Below are 23,286 nucleotides of genomic sequence, written 5' to 3'. Positions count from 1 at the left end.
TGTCATTTTTTGACATTTCTAAGCGTCGTACTTTAACGAACTCCTCCTAGCGATTTAATCCGATCATTATCATATTTGGTCAGTCTCATCTAAAGGCCTTTGCGATGCTAAATTGCAGAGATCTTGACTTTTCGTTGGAGGGTGTGTCTGTGGCGGCCTGACAAAGTTCGGCATTTTCACCATGAAACAGGAAGTTGCTCTATCTCAGGCATACAATGTCCAATCTGCCCCACGCTTCACATGTTTGATAAGAGTCTTGGCCTGAACACATTTTGATGCCAATATTCAGCTTCATAGCGCCACCTAGAGGTAGCAGAAAATGCCATGTTTTACGCTGTGATATACTGCTCTTAGAGATTTAATCAAATAATCATCATATTTGGTCAGATTGATGTCAAGCCCTTTGCCGTGATAAATTGCGAAGTTCTTGACTTTTCGTTGAAGGGCGTGTCCGTGGCAGCCTGGCAAAGTGTGATATTTCGCCATGAAACATGAAGCTGTTGTAATTCAGGCATACATTTTCCGATCTTCCCCCAACTTCACAAGTTTGATAAGGGTCCCAGCCTGAACACGTCAATATAACAATAATCAGGTACAGTCATAGCGCCACCTACTGCACACAGGCATTGTGGCACATCAATTTTTCTTTGAATATCCACCTATATTTACCCACTTTAATTCATATCACCCTGGTTCACTGCTTTACTAATGCCATAGGGTAGCGGTGCACATGCGTGCGAGGGCCCTTCCATCGCTGCTTGCAGCTTTAATTAGGGCCCGAGCACACCAGGGTGTGAGGACCCTATTGTTTTTGCTCCGTTTATTATTATTATTATTTTTCTTCTTCTTCTTCTTCTTCTTCTTCTTCTTCTTCTTCTTCTTCTTCTCCGAAATGGATCGCATTTTTGAGGGCCTAAACATACCCGAAAACTCATGAAAATTTGCACACGTGTCAGAAGTGGCGAAAATTTACATGTAGTATAGGCATCAGAAGTGGGCGTGTAAAAATGGCTCGATAGCGCCACCTGCAAAATTTCAAGAGAACAGCCCCCCCACTACGAAAAACGTATAGATACGAAATTTGGTAGGATCATCTATCACTCCAAGACCTACAAAAAAGTCTCTTGGAGCAAACCTCTAAATCCCACAGGAAGTCGGCCATTTTGAATTTTCTCTGTCATTTTTGGACATTTCCAAGCGTCATACTTTAACGAACTCCTCCTAGAGATTTACTCTGATCATCATCATATTTGGTCAGTATCATCTAAAGGCCTTTGCGATGCTAAATTGCGGAGCTTTTGACTTTTCGTTGGAGGGCGTGTCCTTGGCGGCCTGGGAAAGTTTGATGTTTCGCCATGAAACAGGAAGCTGATGTAATTCAGGCATACATTGTCCGATCTGCCCCTGACTTCACACGTTTGATAAGGGTCCAGGCCTGAACACATCAACATGGCATAATTCAGTAACACTCATAGCGCCACCTGGAGGCAGCAGGAAATACCATGTTTTACGCTGTGTCTTACTGCTCTTAGAGATTTAAACATATCAACATCATATTTCACCAGTGTAATCTCAAGACCTTGTGTGATGATAAAAATCAACGACCTTGACTTTTCATTAAAGGGCGTGTCCGTGGCAGCCTCGCAAAGTATCGCTAAATGAATCGCATTTTTGACAGGCTAAACAAGCTCAAAAAGTCATAAAACGTCGCACACGTCAGAAGTGGCAAAAATTTACACGTGGCATAGGCGCCAGAAGTGGGCGTGTAGAAATGGCTCAATAGCGCCACCTGCAAAATTTCATGAGAACAGCCCCGCCGCTACGAAAAACCTACAGATACGAAATTTGGTAGGGTCATCTATCACCCCAAGACCTACCAAAAAGTCTCTTGGAGCGAAGCTCTAAACCCCACAGGAAGTCGTCCATTTTGAATTTTTGCTGTAATTTATGTGCAAATTTTGTCATTTCCAGGCTTCGTACTTTAACGAACTCCTCCTAGAGATTTTAATAGATTGTCATCATATTTGGTCAATCTCATCTAAAGGCCTTTGCGATGTTAAATTGCGGAGCTTTTGACTTTTCGTTGGAGGGTGTGTCCGTGGCGACCTGCCAAATATCAGCGTTTTCGCCATGAAACAGGACGTTTTTATAACTCAGGCATACAATGTCCAATCTGCCCCACGCTTCACATGTTTGATAAGGGTCTTGACCTGAACACATTTCAATGCCAATATTCAGCTTCAGTCCTAGCGCCACCTAAAGGTAGCAGGAAATGCCTTGTTTTACACTGTGATTTACTGTTCTCAGAGATTTAATCAAATAATTATCATATCAGGTGAGACTGATCTTAAGCCCTTTGCGATGAAAACTTGTGAAGATCTTGACTTTTCGTTGAAGGGCGTGTCCGTGGCGGCCTGGCAAAGAGTGATGTTTCGCCATGAAACAGGAATCTGTTGCAATTCAGGCATACATTATCCGATCTGCCCTATACTTCACACTTTTGATAAGGGTCCCGGCCTGAACACAATAATATAACAACAATCAGTTACAGTCACAGCGCCACCTGCTGCACACAGGCGGTGTGGCACATCAGTTTCCCTTTGAATATCCACCTATATTTGCCCACTATAATTAAGATCCCCCTGGTTAACTGCTTTACTAATAGAATAGGGTAGCGGTGCACATGCGTGCGAGGGCCCTTCCATCGCTGCTTGCAGCTTTAATTAGGGCCCGAGCACACCGGGGTGTGAGGACCCTATTGTTTTTGCTCCGTTTTTTATTATTATTATTATTAGGGCCCGAGCACCGAGGAGCAGGCCAGAATGGCCTGCACCGTGGGTGCAAAGCCCTATTGTTTTTGCTTCGTTTATTATTATTATTATTATTATTATTATTATTATTATTATTATTATTATTATTATATTCCGAAATGAATCGCATTTTTGAAGGCCTAAACATACCCGAAAACTCATGAAAATTTGCACAAGCGTCAGAAGTGGCGAAAATTTACATGTAGTATAGGCGTCAGAAGTGGGCGTGTAGAAATGGCTCGATAGCGCCACCTGCAAAATTTCAAGAGAACAGCCCCCCCAATACGAAAAACATACAGATACGAAATTTGGTAGGATCATCAAGCACCCCAAGACCTACAAAAAAGTCTCTTGGAGCTAAGATCTAAACGCCACAGGAAGTTGGCCATTTTGAATTTTCTCTGTCAATTTTTGACATTTCTAAGCGTCGTACTTTAACGAACTCCTCCTAGCGATTTAATCCGATCATTATCATATTTGGTCAGTCTCATCTAAAGGCCTTTGCGATGCTAAATTGCGGAGCTTTTGACTTTTCGTTGGAGGGTGTGTCCGTGACGGCCTGACAAAGTTCAGCATTTTCGCCATGAAACAGGAAGTTGTTCTATCTCAGGCATACAATGTCCAATCTGCCCCACGCTTCACATGTTTGATAAGGGTCTTGACCTGAACACATTTTGATGCCAATATTCAGCTTCAGTCATAGCGCCACCTAGAGGTAGCAGGAAATGCCTTGTTTTACGCTGTGATTTACTGCTCTTAGAGATTTAATCAAATAATCATCATATTTGGTCAGACTGATGTTAAGCCCTTTGCCGTGATAAATTGCGAAGATCTTGACTTTTCGTTAAAGGGCGTGTCCGTGGCAGCCTGGCAAAGTGTGATAATTCGCCATGAAACAGGAAGCTGTTGTAATTCAGACATACATTTTCCGATCTGCCCCCGACTTCACAAGTTTGATAAGGATCCCGGCCTGAACACGACAATATAACAATAATCAGGTACAGTCGTAGCGCCACCTGCTGCACACAAGCGGTGTGGCACATCAGTTTCCCTTTGAATATCCACCTATATTTACCCACTTTAATTCATATCCCCCTGGTTCACTGCTTTACTAATGCCATAGGGTAGCGGTGCACATGCGTGCGAGGGCCCTTCCATCGCTGCTTGCAGCTTTAATTAGGGCCCGAGCACACCGGGGTGCGAGGACCCTATTGTTTTTGCTCGGTTTATTATTATTATTATTATTATTATTATTATTTATTCTTCTTCTTCTCCAAAGTGAATCGCATTTTTGAGGGGCGAAACATGCTCGAAAACTCATGAAATTTTGCACACATGTCAGAAGTGGCGAAAATTTACATGTGGTATAGGCGCCAGAAGTGGGCGTGTAGAAATGGCTCGATAGCGCCACCTGCAAAATTTCAAGAGAACAGCCCCCCCGCTACGAAAAACGTACAGATACGAAATTTGGTAGGATCATCTATCACCCCAAGACCTAAAAAAAAGTCTCTTGGGGCGAAGCTCTAAACCCAACAGGAAGTCCGCCATTTTTAATTTTTGCCTTGATTTTGTGCAAATTTGGTCATTTCCAGGCTTCATACTTTAACGAACTCCTCCTACAGATTTAATCTGATCATTGTCATATTTGGACAATCTCATCTAAAGTCCTTTGCGATGTTAAATTGCGGAGATCTTGACTTTTCGTTGGAGGGTGTGTCCGTGGCGGCCTGACAAATTTCTGCATTTTCGCCATGAAACAGGAAGTGGCTCTAACTCAGGCATACAATGTCCAATCTGCCCCACGCTTCATACGTTTGATAAGGGTATTGGCCTGAACACATTTCAATGCCAATATACAGCTTCAGTCATAGCGCCACCTAGAGGTAGCAGGAAATGCCATGTTTTACGCTGTGATTTACTGCTCTTAGAGATTTAATCAAATCATCATCATATCTGGTCAGACTGATCTTAAGTCCTTTGCGATAATAAATTGCAAAGATCTTGACTTTTCATTGAAGGGCGTGTCCGTGGCAGCCTGGCAAAGTGTGATGTTTCACCATGAAACAGGAAGCTGTTGTAATTCAGACATACATACTCCGATCTGCCCCCAACTTCACACGTTTCATAAGGGTCCCGGCCTGAACACATCAACATGGCATAATTCAGTATCAGTCATAGCGCCACCTAGAGGAAGCAGGAAATACCACCTTTTATGCTGTGACTTACTGCTCTTAGAGATTTAACCATATCAACATCATATTTCATCAGTCTAATCTCAAGACCTTGTGTGATGATAAATAGCAACGACCTTGACTTTTCGTTAAAGGGCGTGTCCGTTGCGGCCTCGCAAAGTATCGCTAAATGAATCCCATTTTTGACAGCCTAAACGAGCTCAAAAAGTCATGAAACGTTCCACACGTGTCAAAAGTGGCGAATATTTTCATGTGATATAGGCTTCAGAACTTGGGGTGTTAAAATGGCTCTATAGCGCCACCTACAAAAATTAAATAGAGCAGCCCCCCGCTACGTTAATCGCACAAATACGAAATGCAGTAGGATCATGTATCACCCCAAGACCTACAAAAAAGTCTCTTGGAGCAAAGCTCTAAACCCCACAGGAAGTCAGCCATTTTGAATTTTCTCTGAAATTTGAGTGCAACTTTTGCCATTTCTGGCCTTCGTATTTTAACAAACTCCTCCTATAAATTTAATCAGATAATCATCATATTTGGTGAGTGTCATCTAAAGGGCTTTGCAATGCTAAATTGCGGAGATCTTGACATTTCAATGGAGCGTGTGTATGTGGCGGCTTGCCAAATTTCTGTGTTTCTCAATGAAACAGGAAGTTGTTCTAACTCAGGTTTAAAATGTCCAACCTGACCCACGCTTCACAAGTTTGAAAATTGTCCTGTCCTGAACACATCAACATGGCAATATTCAGTAAAAGTTATAGCGCCACCTGCTGGAAGCAGGAAATGACATGTTTTACACTGTGATTTACGGCTCATTGAAATGTATTCAGATCATCATCATATTTGGTCAGTCTGAACTTAGGAACTTCACAATGATAAATTGTGAAGATCTTGACATTTCGTTAAAGGGGCGTGTCCGTTGTGGCCTGTCAATGTTTGATTTTTCGCCATGAGAAAGCTGTTGTAACTCAGACATGCAATGTCCGACCTGTCACAGACATCATACGTTTGACAAGGGTCCTGGCCTCAACACATCAATGTTACAACAATCAATTACAGTCATAGCGCCACCTGCTGCATAAAGGAGTAGTGGCACTTCAAAGTTCCTTTGAATATCCACCTATATTTATCCACGGAAATTTCAATCCCCCTGGTTTATTGCTTTACTAAGGCCATAGAGTGGCGGTGCACATGCGTGCGAGGGCCCTTCCATCACTGCTTGCAGTTTTAATTATTATTATTTTTCTTCTTCTTCTTCTTCTTCTTCTTCTTCTTCTCCGAAATGGATCGCCATTTTGAGGGCCTAAACATACCTGAAAACTCATGAAAATTTGCACACGCGTCAGAAGTGGCGAAAATTTACATGTAGTATAGGCGTCAGAAGTGGGCGTGTAGAAATGGCTCGATAGCGCCACCTGCAAAATTTCAAGAGAACAGCCCCCCCACTACGAAAAAGGTACAGATACGAAATTTGGTAGGATCATCTAGCACCCCAAGACCTACAAAAAAGTCTCTTGGAGCGAAGCTCTAAACCCCACAGGAAGTCGGCCATTTTGAATTTTTTCTGTCATTTTTTGACATTTCCAAGCGTCGTACTTTAACGAACTCCTCCTAGCGATTTAATCCGATCATTATCATATTTGGTCAATCTCATCTAAAGGCCTTTGCGATGCTAAATTGCGGAGATCTTGACTTTTCGTTGGAGGGTGTGTCCGTGGCGGCCTGACAAAGTTCGGCATTTTCGCCATGAAACAGGAAGTTGTTATAACTAAGGCATACAATGTCCAATCTGCCCCACGCTTCACATGTTTGATAAGGGTCTTGAAGTGAACACATTTTAATGCCAATATTCAGCTTCAGTCATAGCGCCACCTAGAGGTAGCAGGAAATGCCATGTTTTACGCTGTGATTTACTGCTCTTAGAGATTTAATCAAATCATCATCATATTTGGTCAGACTGATGTTAAGCCCTTTGCCGTGATAAACTGTGAAGATCTTGACTTTTCGTTGAAGGGCGTGTCCGTGGCAGCCTGGCAAAGTGTGATATTTTGCCATGAAACAGGAAGCTGTTGTAATTCAGGCATACATTATCCGATCTGCCCCCGACTTCACAAGTTTGATAAGGGTCCCGGCCTGAACACGTCAATATAAAAATAATCAGGTACAGTCATAGCGCCTCCTGCTGCACACAGCCATTGTGGCGCATCAGTTTCCCTTTGAATGTCCACCTATATTTACCCACTTTAATTCATATCCCCCTGGTTCACTGCTTAACTAATGCCATAGGGTAGCGGTGCACATGCGTGCGAGGGCCCTTCCATCGCTGCTTGCAGCTTTAATTATTATTTATTCTTCTTCTTCTCCAAAGTGAATCGCATTTTTGAGGAGTGAAACATGCTCGAAAACTCATGAAATTTTGCACACATGTCAGAAGTGGCGAAAATTTACATGTGGCATAGGCGCCAGAAGTGGGCGTGTAGAAATGGCTCGATAGCGCCACCTGCAAAACTTCAAGAGAACAGCCCCCCCGCTACGAAAAACGTACAGATACGAAATTTGGTAGGATCATCTATCACCCCAAGACCTACAAAAAAGTCTCTTGGAGCGAAGCTGTAAACCCCACAGGAAGTCGGCCATTTTGAATTTTCACTGTGATTTCTGACCAAATTTTGGCATTTCCAGGCTTTGTACTTTAACGAACTCCTCCTACAGATTTAATCCGATCATCGTCATATTTGGTCAGTCTCATCTAAAGGCCTTTGCAATGTTAAATTACGGAGATCTTGACTTTTCGTTGGAGGGTGTGTCCGTGGCGGCCTGACAAATTTCTGCATTTTCGCCATGAAACAGGAAGTGGCTCTAACTCAGGCATACAATGTCCAATCTGGCCCACGCTTCACACGTTTGATAAGGGTCTTGGCCTGAACACATTTCAATGCCAATATTCAGCTTCACTCATAACGCCACCTAGAGGTAGGAGGAAATACCATGTTTTACGCTGTGATTTACTACTCTTAGAGATTTAATCAAATCATCATCATATTTGGTCAGACTGATGTTAAGCCCTTTGCGGTTATAAATTGCAAAGATCTTGACTTTTCGTTGGAGGGCGTGTCCGTAGCGTCCTGCCAAAGTGTGATGTTTCACCATGAAACAGGAAGCTGTTGTAATTCAGACATACATGGTCCGATCTGCCCCCAACTTCACACGTTTGATAAAGTTCCCGGCCTGAACACATCAACATGGAATAATTCAGTAACAGTCATAGCGCCACCTAGAGGCAGCAGGAAATACAACCTTTTATGCTGTGACTTACTGCTCTTGGAGATTTGATTATATCAACATCATATTTCATCAGTCTAATCTCAAGACCTTATGTGATGATAAATAGCGAAGGCCTTGACTTTTCGTTAAAGGGCGTGTCCGTGGCGGCCTCGCAAAACATTGTTCAATTCATCGCATTTTTGACAGCCTAAACGAGCTCAAAAAGTCATGAAACGTTGCACACATGTCAAAGGTTGTGAAAATGTTCATGTGATATTGGGTTCAGAACTGGGGGGAGGTAAAAATGGCTCTATAGCGCCACCTACAAAAACTCAAGAGAGCAGCCCCCCCGCTACATTAAACGTACAGATACGACATGTGGTAGGATCATGTATCACCCCAAGACATACAAAAAAGTCTCTTGGAGCCAAGCTCTTTACCCCACAGGAAGTCAGCCATTTTAAATTTCCTCTTTAATTTGAGTGCAAATTTTGCTATTTCTGGGCTTCGGACTTTAATAAACTCTTCCTACAGATTTCATTAGATTAAAACCATATTTCGTTCGTGTCATCTAAAGGCCTTTGCGATGCTAAATTGCGGAGATCTTGAGTTTTCATTGGAAGGTGTGTCCGTGGCAGCCTGCCAAATGTTGTTTTTTCGTCATAAAACAGGAAGTTGTTGTAACTCAGGCTTACAATGTCTAATCTGACCAACGGGTCACATGTTTGATAAGTGTCCTGGCCTGAACAAATCAACATGGCAATATTCAATAAAAGTTGTAGCGCCACCTGCTGGCAGCAGGAAATGTCAGGTTTTACACTGTGTTACAAATCAAAGTTCTTTTGAATATCCACCTATATTTACCCACTTAAATGCATATCCCCCTGGTTCACAGCTTTACTAAGGCCATAGGGTGGCGGTGCACATGCGTGCCAGGGCCCTTCCATCGCTGCTTGCAGCTTTAATTAGGGCCCGAGCACACCAGGGTGTGAGGACCCTATTGTTTTTGCTCCGTTTATTATTATTATTATTTTTCTTCTTCTTCTTCTTCTTCTTCTTCTTCTTCTCCGAAATGGATCGCATTTTTGAGGGCCTAAACATACCCGAAAACTCATGAAAATTTGCACACGCGTCAGAAGTGGCGAAAATTTACATGTAGTATAGGCGTCAGAAGTGGGCGTGTAGAAATGGCTCGATAGCGCCACCTGCAAAATTTCAAGAGAACAGCCCCCCCACTACGAAAAATTTACAGATACGAAATTTGGTAGGATCATCTATCACCCCAAGACCTACAAAAAAGTATCTTGGAGCTAAGCTCTAAACCCCACAGGAAGTCGGCCATTTTGAATTTTCTGTGTCATTTTTTGACATTTCCAAGCGTCGTACTTTAACGAACTCCTCCTAGCGATTTAATCCGATCATTATCATATTTGGTCAGTCTCATCTAAAGGCTTTTGCGATGTTAAATTGCGGAGATCTTGACTTTTCGTTGGAGGGTGTGTCCGTGGCGGCCTGACAAAGTTCAGCATTTTCGCCATGAAACAGGAAGTTGTTATAACTCAGGCATTCAATGTCCAATCTGCTCCACGCTTCATACGTTTGATAAGGGTCTTGACCTGAACACATTTTAATGCCAATATTCAACTTCAGTCATAGCGCCACCTAGAGGTAGCAGGAAATGCCATGTTTTACGCTGTGATTTACTGCTCTTAGAGATTTAATCAAATCATCATCATATTTGTTCAGATTGATGTTAAGCCCTTTGCCGTGATAAATTGCGAAGATCTTGACTTTTCGTCGGAGGGCGTGTCCGTGGCAGCCTGGCAAAGTGTGATATTTCGCCATGAAACAGGGAGCTGTTGTAATTCAGGCATACATTGTCCGATCTGCCCTATACTTTACACTTTTGATAAGGGTCACGGCCTGAACAAATCAATATAACAACAATCAGTTACAGTCACAGCGCCACCTGCTGCACACATGCGGTGTGGCACATCAAAGTTCCTTTAAATATCCACCTATATTTACCCATTTTAATTCATATCCCCCTGGTTCACTGCTTTACTAATGCCATAGGGTGGCGGTGCACATGCGTGCGAGGGCCCTTCCATCGCTGCTTGCAGCTTTAATTAGGGCCCGAGCACACCAGTGTGAGGACCCTATTGTTTTTGCTCCGTTTATTATTATTCTTATTCTTATTATTCTTTTTCTTCTCCGAAATGGATCGCATTTTTGAGGGGCGAAACATGCTCGAAAACTCAAGAAATTTTGCACACATGTCAGAAGTGGTGAAAATTTACATGTGCCATAGGCGCCTAAAGTGGGCGTGTAGAAATGGCTCGATAGCGCCACCTGCAAAATTTCAAGAGAACAGCCCCCCCGCTACGAAAAACGTACAGATACGAAATTTGGTAGGATCATCTATCACCCCAAGACCTACAAAAAAGTCTCTTGGAGCGAAGCTCTAAACCCCACAGGAAGTCGGCCATTTTGAATTTTTGCCTTGATTTTTGTGCAAATTTGGTCATTTCCAGGCTTCATACTTTAATTAACTCCTCCTACAGATTTAATCAGATCATCGTCATATTTGGTCAATCTCATCTAAAGGCCTTTGCGATGTTAAATTGCGGAGATCTTGACTTTTCGTCGGAGGGTGTGTCCATGGCGTCCTGACAAATTTCAGCATTTTCGCCATGAAACAGGAAGTGGCTCTAACTCAGGCATACAATGTCCAATCTGCCCCACGCTTCACATGTTTGATAAGGGTCTTGACCTGAACACATTTCAATGCCAATATTCAACTTTACTCATAGCGCCACCTAGAGGTAGGAGGAAATACCATGTTTTACGCTCTGATTTACTGCTCTTAGAGATTTAATCAAATCATCATCATATTTGGTCTGACTGATTTTAAGCCTGTTGCGGTGATAAATTGCAAAGATCTTGACTTTTCGTTGAAGGGCGTGTCCGTGGCAGCCTGGCAAAGTGTGATGTTTCACCATGAAACAGGAAGCTGTTGTAATTCAGACATACATAGTCCGATCTGCCCCCAACTTCACACGTTTCATAAGGGTCCCGGCCTGAACACATCAACATGGCATAATTCAGTATCAGTCATAGCGCCACCTAGAGGCAGCAGGAAATACCACCTTTTATGCTGTGAGTACTGCTCTTAGAGATTTAACCATATCAACATCATATTTCATCAGTCTAATCTCAAGACCTTGTGTGATGATAAATAGCAATGACCTTGACTTTTCGTTAAAGGGCGTGTCCGTTGCGGCCTCGCAAAGTATCGCTAAATTAATCCCATTTTTGACAGCCTAAACGAGCTCAAAAAGTCATGAACAAGGCACACGTGTCAAAAGTGGCGAATATTTTCATGTGATATAGGCTTCAGAACTTGGGGTGTTAAAATGGCTCTATAGCGCCACCTACAAAAATTCAATAGAACAGCCCCCCCGCTACGTTAATCGCACAGATACGAAATGCGGTAGGATCATGTATCACCCCAAGACCTACAAAAAAGTCTCTTGGAGCAAAGCTCTAAACCCCACAGGAAGTGAGCCATTTTGAATTTTCTCTGTAATTTGAGTGCAAATTTTGCCATTTCTGGCCTTCGTATTTTAACAAACTCCTCCTATAAATTTAATCAGATAATCATCATATTTGGTGAGTGTCATCTAAAGGGCTTTGCAATGCTAAATTGCAGAGATCTTGACATTTCAATGGAGGGTGTGTATGTGGCGGCATGCCAAATTTCTGTGTTTCTCAATGAAACAGGAAGTTGTTCTAACTCAGGTTTAAAATGTCCAATCTGACCCACGCTTCACAAGTTTGATAATTGTCCTGTCCTGAACACATCAACATGGCAATATTCAGTAAGTTATAGCGCCACCTGCTGGAAGCAGGAAATGACATGTTTTACACTGTGATTTACTGCTCATTGAAATGTATTCAGATCATCATCATATTTGGTCAGTCTGAACTTAGGGACTTCACAATGATAAATTGTGAAGATCTTGACATTTTGTTAAAGGGGCGTGTCCGTTGTGGCCTGTCAAAGTTAGATTTTTCGCCATGAGAAAGCTGTTGTAACTCAGACATGCAATGTCCGACCTGTCACAGACATCGTACGTTTGACAAGGGTCCTGGCCTCAACACATCAATGTTACAACAATCAATTACAATCATAGCGCCACCTGCTGTATAAAGGAGTAGTGGCACTTCAAAGTTCCTTTGAATATCCACCTATATTTATCCACGGAAATTTCAATCCCCCTGGTTTATTGCTTTACTAAGGCCATAGAGTGGCGGTGCACATGAGTGCGAGGGCCCTTCCATCACTGCTTGCAGTTTTAATTAGGGCCCGAGCACACCGGGGTGCGAGGACCCTATTGTTTTTGCTCGGTTTATTATTATTATTATTATTATTATTATTATTATTATTATTATTTATTCTTCTTCTTCTCCAAAGTGAATCGCATTTTTGAGGGGCGAAACATGCTCGAAAACTCATGAAATTTTGCACACATGTCAGAAGTGGCGAAAATTTACATGTGGTATAGGCGATAGAAGTGGGCGTGTAGAAATGGCTCGATAGCGCCACCTGCAAAATTTCAAGACAACAGCCCCCCCGCTACGAAAAACGTACAGATACGAAATTTGGTAGGATCATCTATCACCCCAAGACCTACAAAAAAGTCTCTTGGAGCAAAGCTCTAAACCCCACAGGAAGTCGGCCATTTTGAATTTTTGCCTTGATTTTTGTGCAAATTTGGTCATTTCCAGGCTTCATACTTTAACAAACTCCTCCTACAGATTTAATACGAACATCGTCATATTTTGTCAATCTCATCTAAAGTCCTTTGCGATGTTAAATTGCGGAGATCTTGACTTTTCGTCAGAGGGTGTGTCCGTGGCGGCCTGACAAATTTCTGCATTTTCGCCATGAAACAGGAAGTGGCTCTATCTCAGGCATACAATGTCCAATCTGCCCCACGCTTGATACGTTTTTTTAGGGTATTGGCCTTAACTCATTTCAATGCCAATATTCATCTTCACTCATAGCTACTCCTAGAGGTAGGATGATATACCATGTTTTACACTGTGTTTTACTGCTCTTAGATATTTAATCAAATCATCATCATATTTGGTCTGACTGATGTTAAGCCCGTTGCGGTGATAAATTGCAAAGATCTTGACTTTTCGTTGAAGGGCGTGTCCGTTGCAGCCTGGCAAAGTGTGATGTTTCACCATGAAACAGGAAGCTGTTGTAATTCAGACATACAAAGTCCGATCTGCCCCCAACTTCACACGTTTCATAAGGGTCCCGGCGTGAACACATCAACATGGCATAATTCAGTATCAGTCATAGCGCCACCTAGAGGCAGCAGGAAATACCACCTTTTATTTTATTTACTTACTGCTCTTAGAGATTTAACCATATCAACATCATATTTCATCAGTCTAATCTCAAGACCTTGTGTGATGATAAATAGCAACGACCTTGACTTTTCGTTAAAGGGCGTGTCCGTTGCGGCCTCGCAAAGTATCGCTAAATGAATCCCATTTTTGAAAGCCTAAACAAGCTCAAAAAGTCATGAAACGTTGCACACGTGTCAAAAGTGGCGAATATTTTCATGTGATATAGGCTTCAGAACTTGGGGTGTTAAAATGGCTCTATAGCACCACCTACAAAAATTCAATAGAGCAGCCCCCCCGCTACGTTAATCGCACAGATACGAAATGCGGTAGGATCATGTATCACCCTAAGACCTACAAAAAAGTCTCTTGGAGCAAATCTCTAAACCCCACAGGAAGTCAGCCATTTTGAATGTTCTCTGTAATTTGAGTGCAAATTTTGCCATTTCTGGCCTTCGTATTTTAACAAACTCCTCCTATAAATTTAATCAGATAATCATCATATTTGGTGAGTGTCATCTTAAGGGCTTTGCAATGCTAAATTGCGGAGATCTTGACATTTCAATGGAGGGTGTGTATGTGGCGGCTTGCCAAATTTCTGTGTTTCTCAATGAAACAGGAAGTTGTTCTAACTCAGGTTTAAAATGTCCAATCTGACCCACGCTTCACAAGTTTGATAATTGTCCTGTCCTGAACACATCAACATGGCAATATTCAGTAAAAGTTATAGCGCCGCCTGCTGGAAGCAGGAAATGACATGTTTTACACTGTGATTTACTGCTCATTGAAATGTATTCAGATCATCATCATATTTGGTCAGTCTGAACTTAGGGACTTCACAATGATAAATTGTGAAGATCTTGACATTTTGTTAAAGGGGCGTGTCCGTTGTGGCCTGTCAAAGTTAGATTTTTCACCATGAGAAAGCTGTTGTAACTCAGACATGCAATGTCCGACCTGTCACAGACATCATACGTTTGACAAAGGTCCTGGCCTCAACACATCAATGTTACAACAATCAATTACAATCATAGCGCCACCTGCTGCATAAAGGAGTAGTGGCACTTCAAAGTTCCTTTGAATATCCACCTATATTTATCCACGGAAATTTCAATCCCCCTGGTTTATTGCTTTACTAAGGCCATAGAGGGGCGGTGCACATGAGTGCGAGGGCCCTTCCATCACTGCTTGCAGTTTTAATTATTATTATTATTATTATTTTCCGAAATGAATCGCATTTTTGAAGGCCTAAACATGCTCAAAAACTCATGAAATTTTGCACACGCGTCAGAAGTGGTGAAAATTTACATGTGGTATAGGCGTCAGAAGTGGGCGTGTAGAAATGGCTCGATAGCGCCACCTGCAAAATTTCAAAAGAACAGCCCCCCCACTACGAAAAACGTACAGATACGAAATTTTGTAGGATCATCTATAACCCCAAGACCTACAAAAAAGTCTCTTGGAACTAAGCTCTAAACCCCACAGGAAGTCAGCCATTTTGAATTTTCTCTGTCATTTTTTGACATTTCCAAGCATCGTACTTTAACGAACTCCTCCCAGAGATTTAATCCGATCATCATCATATTTGGTCAGTATCATCTAAAGGCCTTTGCGATGCTAAATTGCGGAGCTTTTGACTTTTCATTGGAGGGCGTGTCCGTGGCGGCCTGACAAATTTCAGCGTTTTCGTCATGAAACAGGAAGTTGTTATAACTAAGGCATACAATGTCCAGTCTGCCACACACTTCACACGTTTGATAAGAGTCTTGGCCTGAACACATTTCAATGCCAATATTCAGCTTCACATATAACGCCACCTAGAGGTAGCAGGAAATGCCATGTTTTACGCTGTGATTTACTGCTCTTAGAGATTTAATCAAATCATCATCATATTTGGTCAGACTGATCTTAAGCCCTTTGCGATGATAAATTGCGAAGATCTTGACTTTTCGTTGAAGGGCGTGTCCGTGGCAGCCTGGCAAAGTGTGATGTTTCACCATGAAACAGGAAGCTGTTGTAATTCAGGCATACATTGTTTGATCTGCTCCAGACTTCACATGTTTGATAAGGGTCCCGGCCTGAACACGTCAATATAACAATAATCAGGTACCGTCATAGCGCCACCTGCTGCACACAGGTGGTGTGGCACATCAATTTTTCTTTGAATAGCCACCTATATGTACCCACTTTAATTCATATCCCCCTGGTTCACTGCTTTACTAATGCCATAGGGTGGCGGTGCACATGTGTGCGAGGGCCCTTCCATCGCTGCTTGCAGCTTTAATTATTATTATTTTCCGAAATGAATTGCATTTTTGAAGGCCTAAACATGCTCAAAAACTCATGAAATTTTGCACGCGCGTCAGAAGTGGTGAAAATTTACATCTGGTATAGGCGTCAGAAGTGGGCGTGTAGAAATGGCTGGATAGCGCCACCTGAAAAATTTCAAGAGAACAGCCCCCCCGCTACGAAAAACATACAGGTACGAAATTTAGTAGGGTCATCTATCACCCCAAGACCTACAAAAAAGTCTCTTGGAACTAAGCTCTAAACCCTACAGGAAGTCAGCCATTTTGAATTTTCTCTGTCATTTTTTGACATTTCCAAGCGTCGTACTTTAACGAACTCCTCCCAGAGATTTAATCCGATCATCATCATATTTGGTCAGTATCATCTAAAGGCCTTTGCGATGTTAAATTGCGGAGCTTTTGACTTTTTGTTGGAGGGCGTGTCCGTGGCGGCCTGACAAAGTTCAGCATTTTCGCCATGAAACAGGAAGTTGTTATAACTAAGGCATAGTACGATGTCCAATCTGCCCCACACTTCACACGTTTGATAAGGGTCTTGACCTGAACACATTTCAATGCCAATATTCAGCTTCAGTCATTGCACCCCCTAGAGGACGCAGGAAATGCCATGTTTTACGCTGTGATTTACTGCTCATTGGGGTGGTTTCCCGGACAGGGATTAGCTTAAGCCAGGACTAGGCCTTAGTTTAATTAGGACTAACTAGTTTTAACAAACATGCCTTACTAAAAACATTACCTGTGTGCATTTTAAGGCAAAACAAAGGGCCCTGATGTATTTTAAGATATGTTAGTGCAAGTTGTTTTCAGTTGTTTTAGTCTAGGATTAGTTTAATCCCTGTCCGGGAAACCGCTCAATTGAGATTTAATAAAATCCTCATCATATTTGGTCAAAATGATTTTAAGTCCTTTGCGATGATAAATTGCGAAGATCTTGACTTTTTGTTGAAGGGCGTGTCCGTGGCAGCCTGGCAAAGTGTGATGTTTCACCATGAAACAGGAAGCTGTCCCTGCCTGAACACGTCAATATAACAATAATCAGTTACCGTCATAGCGTCACCTGCTGCACACAGGCGGTGTGACACATCAGTTTCCCTTTGAATATCCACCTGTATTTACCCACTTTAATTCATACCCCCCTGGTTTACTGCTTTACTAATGCCATAGGGTAGCGGTGCACATGCGTGCGAGGGCCCTTCCATCGCTGCTTGCAGCTTTAATTAGGGCCCGAGCACCGAGGAGCAGGCCAGAATGGCCTGCACCGAAAGGTGCGAAGCCCTATTGTTTTTGCTCAAATTTATTAGGGCCCGAGCACCGAGGAGCAGGCCAGAATGGCCTGCACCGAAAGGTGCGAAGCCCTATTGTTTTTGCTCGAATTTATTATTTTTTTTTTTATTTTTTTTTTTTTTAACACTTTTGGGCATTTTGGGTGCCTTAACATACTCGAAAACTCTTGAAATTTGGCACAGATGTTAGAGTCGTCCGTCATTGCGAACAGACAAAGGCTGGAACACGGGCGTGGCACGGGGGCTCTGTAGCGCCCCCTGTAATGCAAAAACAAACAGTAGTGCGCAGATCGGGCAAACATGTACGCACATTTACGAAAGTTGGTACACATATAGATCTCGTCGACCCGAGCAACTTTCGCCCTCTGGCATTTTGGCTCCGCCCAACAGGAAGTCCGCCATTTTGAATTGTTTAAAAAATGCATGCGGTGAACTTTTGAATACTCCTCCTAGGGGATTCAAGCAAATGACACCAAACGTGGTGATCATGATGTCAAGACATTGGACTTGCTAAATTGCGAAGGGATTTTTAATATCTCGAACGGTGTTGCAATGGCGAAGCGGCAAAGCCATGGCGAAATCAGAGAAACAGAAAGTGTCTAATATCTAAGGGAAAAAATGTCTTATAGTGATGACACGCCGGGTGTTTGTTCGTCTGAAGATTCCGATCGCATCCATGTGCCTATTGTAAGTCTAGGGTATAGCGCCACCACCAGGCGCCAAGAAGTGTTGCAGTCACAAAGGTTGATTTTTTTTTAAAGTTCCATGTGATGTTCTTTTAAATACTCCTCCTAGAATGTTTATGCGATTGACACCAAAAGTGGTCAACATGATGCCAAGACATAGTAGATGATAAATTGCGAAGGGATTTTTGATATCTCGAACGCTGTTCCCATGGCAACGTGTCAAACTTTACTTTCATTTTAAAGGCATATTTAAGCCTTACAGTTTCATGCAGTGAACTTTTAAATACTCCTTCTAGGATATTCATGCGATTGACACCGAAAGTGGTCAACATGATGCTGAGACATTGTAGATGATAAATTGCGAAGGGATTTTTGATATCTCGAATGTTGTTCCTAAGGCAACGCGACAAATTTTACTTTCATTTTAAAGGCTTATTTAAGCATTACAGTTGCATGCGATGTTCTTTTAAATACTCCTTCTAGGTAAATAATGTTATTGGCACCAGAAGTGGTCAATATGATGCTGAGACATTGTAGATGCTAAATTGCCAAGGAATGTTTGACATCTCGAACGCTGTTCCCACGGCAACACGTCAAACTTTACTTTTATTTCAGGCATATTTAAGGCTCTTGGCGTGCTTAGATTAAATTTAAATTTGGCACACACATCAGAGTTGTCGGCTGTTAAGTGTTGACAAAAACGTCAGATAAAGGCGTGTCTATTTAGTGTCTCACTAGCGCCCCCGTTTGTCTAAAATGTGGGGTTTTTTTACATACAGTACCTAAATAGATCAGTAGCAACATGAAATAGTCCACTGATATTAACCCACTTGATGCACATGCCCACCGTGCATCGTTTTCTTGGAGGCACCGTGTAGCGGTAAAAAAACGTGCGAGGGCCCGCCATCGCTGCTTGCAGCTATATTTTTTTATTAGGGCCCGAGCACCGAGGAGCAGGCCAGAATGGCCTGCACCGAAAGGTGCGAAGCCCTATTGTTTTTGCTCGGATTATTATTTTTATTATTTTTTTTTATTTTTTTTTTTTATTATTTTTTTCAACACTTTTGGGAATTTTGAGTGCCTTAACATACTCGAAAACTCTTGAAATTTGGCACAGATGTCAGAGTCGTCCGTCATCGCAGAAAACCAAAGGCTGGAACACGGGCGTGGCAGGGGGGCTCTGTAGCGCCCCCTGTAATGGAAAAAAAAACATTGGTGCATAGATCGGACAAACATGCACGCACATGTACGAAAGTTGGTACGCATATAGATCTCATCGACCCGAACAACTTTCGTACTCTAACATATTAGCTCCGCCCAACAGGAAGTCGGCCATTTTGGATTGTTTAAAAAATGCATGCAGTGAACTTTTAAATACTCCTCCTAGTGGATTAATGGGATTGACACCAAACGTGGTGATCATGATGTCAAGACATTGTACTTGCTAAATTGCGAAGGGATTTTTGATATCTCAAACGGTTCTGCCATGGCGAGGCGACAAATTCATGGCGAAATCAGAGAAACAGGAAGTGTCTAATATCTAAGGCAAAAAATTTCTTATTGTGATGACACGCGGGGTGTTTGTTCATCTGAAGATTCCGATCGCATCGATGTGCCTATTGTGACTCCCGGGTATAGCGCCACCACCAGGTGCCAGGAAGTGTTGCAGTCATAAAGGTTGATTTTTTTGACTTTTCCATCCAATGTTCTTTTAAATACTCCTTCTAGGATATTCATGCGATTGACACCAAAAGTGGTCAACATGATACTGAGACATTGTAGATGATAAATTGCGAAGGGATTTTTGATATCTTGAAGGCTGTTCCCATGGCAACGTGTCAAACTTTACTCTCATTTTAAAGGCATATTTAAGCCTTACAGTTGCATGCAGTGAACTTTTAAATACTCCTTCTAGGGAAATAATGTGATTGACTCCAGAAGTGGTCAACATGATGCTGAGACATTGTAGACGCTAAATTGCGAAGGAATTTTTGACATCTCGAACGCTGTTCCCATGGCAACGCGTCAAACTTTACATTTATTTCAGGCATATTTAAGGCTCTTGGCGTGTTTAGATTAACTTCAAATTTGGCACACACATGAGAGTTGTTGGCTGTTAAGTGTTGACAAAAACGTCAGAGAAAGGCGTGTCTATTTAGTGGCTCACTAGCGCCCCCGTTTGTCTAAAATGTGGGGTTTCTTTTACCTACAGCCCCCAAATGGGTCAGTAGCAACATGAAATAGTCCACTGATATTTACCCACTTGATGCACATGCCCACCGTGCATCGTTTTCTCGGAGGCACCGCGTAGCGGTAAAATAACGTGCGAGGGCCCGCCATCGCTGCTTGCAGCTATATTTAGGGCCCGAGCACCGAGGAGCAGGCCAGAATGGCCTGCACCGAAAGGTGCGAAGCCCTATTGTTTTTGCTCGGATTATTATTTTTATTATTTTTTTTATTTTTTTTAACACTTTTGGACATTTTGGGGGCCTTAACATACTCAAAAACTCTTGAAATTTGGCACAGACGTCAGAGTCGTCCGTCATCGCCGAAAGCCAAAGGCTGGAACACGGGCGTGGCACGGGGGCTCTGTAGCGCCCCCTGTAATGGAAAAACAAACAGTAGTGCACAGATTGGGCAAAAATGTATGCACATGTACGAAAGTTGGTACACATATAGATCTCATCAACCCGAACAACTTTCGCACACTAACCTATTAGCTCCGCCCAACAGGAAGTCGGCCATTTTGGATTGTTTAAAAAATGCATGCGGTGAACTTTTGAATACTCCTCCTAGGGGATACATGGGATTGACACCAAACATGGAGATCATGATGCCGAGACATTGTACTTGCTAAATTGCGAAGGGATTTTTGATATCTCGAACGGTTCTGTCATGGTGAGGCGACAAACTTATGACGAAATCAGAGAAACAGGAAGTGTTTAATATCTAAGGCAAAAAATGTCTTATTGTGATGACACATGGGGTGTTTGTTCGTCTGAAGATTCCGATCGCATCGATGTGCCTATTGTGACTTCCGGGTATAGCGCCACCACCAGGCGCCAGGAAGTGTTGCAGTCACAAAGGTTGATTTTTTTACAGTTCCATGTGATGTTCTTTTAAATACTCCTCCTAGAATGTTTATGCGATTGACACCATAAGTGGGTCAACATGATGCCAAGACATTGTAGATGATAAATTGCGAAGGGATTTTTGACATCTCGAACGCTGTTGCCATGGCAACGCATCAAACTTTACTATTATTTCAGGAATATTTAAGCCTCTTGGCATGCTTAGATTAACTTCAAATTTGGCACACACATCAGAGTTGTCAACTGTTAAGTGTTGACAAACAGGTCAGACATAGGTGTGCCTCTTAAGTCGCTCACTAGTGCCCCCGTTCGTCCTAAATGTGGGGTTTCTTTTACCTACAGTCCCCAAATGGGTCAATAACAACATAAATTGTCCACCGATATTTACCCACTTGATGCACCTGCCCACCGTGCATCGTTTTCTCGGACGCACCGTGTAGCGGTAAAAAACCGTGCGAGGGCCCGCCATTGCTGCTTGCAGCTATATTTTATTTTTATTTTTATTTTTTTTAACACTTTTGGGCATTTTGGGGGCCTTAACATACTCGAAAACTCTTGAAATTTGGCACAGACGTCAGAGTCGTCCGTCATTGCGAACAGGCAAAGGCTGGAACACGGGCGTGGCACGGGGGCTCTGTAGCGCCCCCTGTAATGCAAAAAAAAACATTGATGCACAGATCGTGCAAACATGTAAGCACATGTACGAGAGTTGGTACGCATATAGATCTCATCGACCCAAACAACTTTCGCCCTCTAACATTTAAGCTCCGCCCAACAGGAAGTCAGCTATTTTGGATTGTTTAAAAAATGCATGCGTTGAACTTTTGAATACTCCTCCTAGAGGATGCATGCGATTGACACCAAAAGTGGTGAACATGATGTCGAGACATTGGACTTGCTAAATTGCGAAGGGATTTTTGATATCTCGAACGGTTCTGCCATGGCGAGCCGACAAAGTTGTGGCGAAATCAGAGAAACAGGAAGTGTCTAATATCTAAGGCAAAAAATGTCTTATTGTAATGACACGCGGGGTGTTTGTTCGTCTGAAGATTCCGATCGCATCGATGTGCCTATTGTGACTCCCAGGTATAGCGCCACCACCAGGCGCCAGGAAGTGTTGCAGTCACAAAGGTGGACTTTTTTGAAAGTTCCATGCAATGTTCTTTTAAATACTCCTTCTAGGATTTTCATGCGATTGACACCAAAAGTGGTCAACAGGATGCCGAGACATAGTAGATGATAAATTGCGAAGGGATTTTTGATATCTCAAACGCTGTTCCCATGGCAACGCGTCAAACTTTACTTTCATTTTAAAGGCATATTTAAGCCTTTCATTTGCATACAGTTAACTTTTAAATACTCCTTCTAGGATTTTCATGTGATTGACACGAGAAGTGGTCAACATGATGCTGAGACACTGTAGATGATAAATTGCGAAGGGATTTTTGATATCTCAAACGCTGTTCCCATGGCAACCTGTCAAACTTTACTTTCATTTTAAAGGCATATTTAAGCCTTTCATTTGCATACAGTTAACTTTTAAATACTCCTTCTAGGATTTTCATGCGATTTACACGAGAAGTGGTCAACATGATGCCGAGACATTGTAGATGATAAATTGCGAAGGGATTTTTGATATCTCAAACGCTGTTCCCATGGCAATGCATCAAACTTTACTTTCATTTTTACACATATTTAAGGCTGACAGTTACATGCTGTGAACCTTTAAATACTCCTCGTATGGGATTCATGCGATTGACACCAGAAGTGGTCAACATGATGCCGAGACATTGTAGATGATAAATTGCGAAGGAATTTTAGACATCTGGAACGCTGTTCCCATGGCAACGCGTCAAACTTTACTTTAATTTCAGGCATGTTTAAGGCTCTTGGCGTGCTTAGTTGAACTTTAAATTTGGCACACACATCCAGAGATGTATAAAGTACTAGGGACCCAGACTTGAGTAAAAGTACAAGTGCTCTATCAAAAAAGTGAGCACACCACTTAAGTGGAAGTACTGAAGTATTAAACATGTTTTGTACTTAAGTATTGCAAGTAGTTTATTTTAAAATATACTACTCAAGTACTGAAAGTAAAAGTACAAGTATTGTGTAATGTAGTTATTAAAGAAAACAGTCAAAAGTTTGAATATAATATTGTTTATATTATTTCAAATGTTTAAGCTAAAGGACACTCACAATTGCTTTGGCTGTAGCAGGAGTACA

The 23,286-nt window shown here is 42.3% G+C and overlaps 1 protein-coding gene across 1 annotated transcript in view; it reads left to right on the top strand.

The window, feature by feature from the left end:
- The window catches only part of prkx (protein kinase X-linked), a 377,186-nt gene that overhangs the window by 215,402 nt on the left and 138,498 nt on the right, over nt 1-23,286 (top strand). The window lies entirely within an intron of this gene.

This window comes from Misgurnus anguillicaudatus, chromosome 3 (assembly GCF_027580225.2).
Source record: "Misgurnus anguillicaudatus chromosome 3, ASM2758022v2, whole genome shotgun sequence".
In the NCBI taxonomy this organism is placed as follows: Eukaryota; Metazoa; Chordata; class Actinopteri; order Cypriniformes; family Cobitidae; genus Misgurnus; species Misgurnus anguillicaudatus.
Note: the sequence above shows the minus strand (reverse complement) of the source record. Positions and strands in the feature narration are given on the sequence as shown.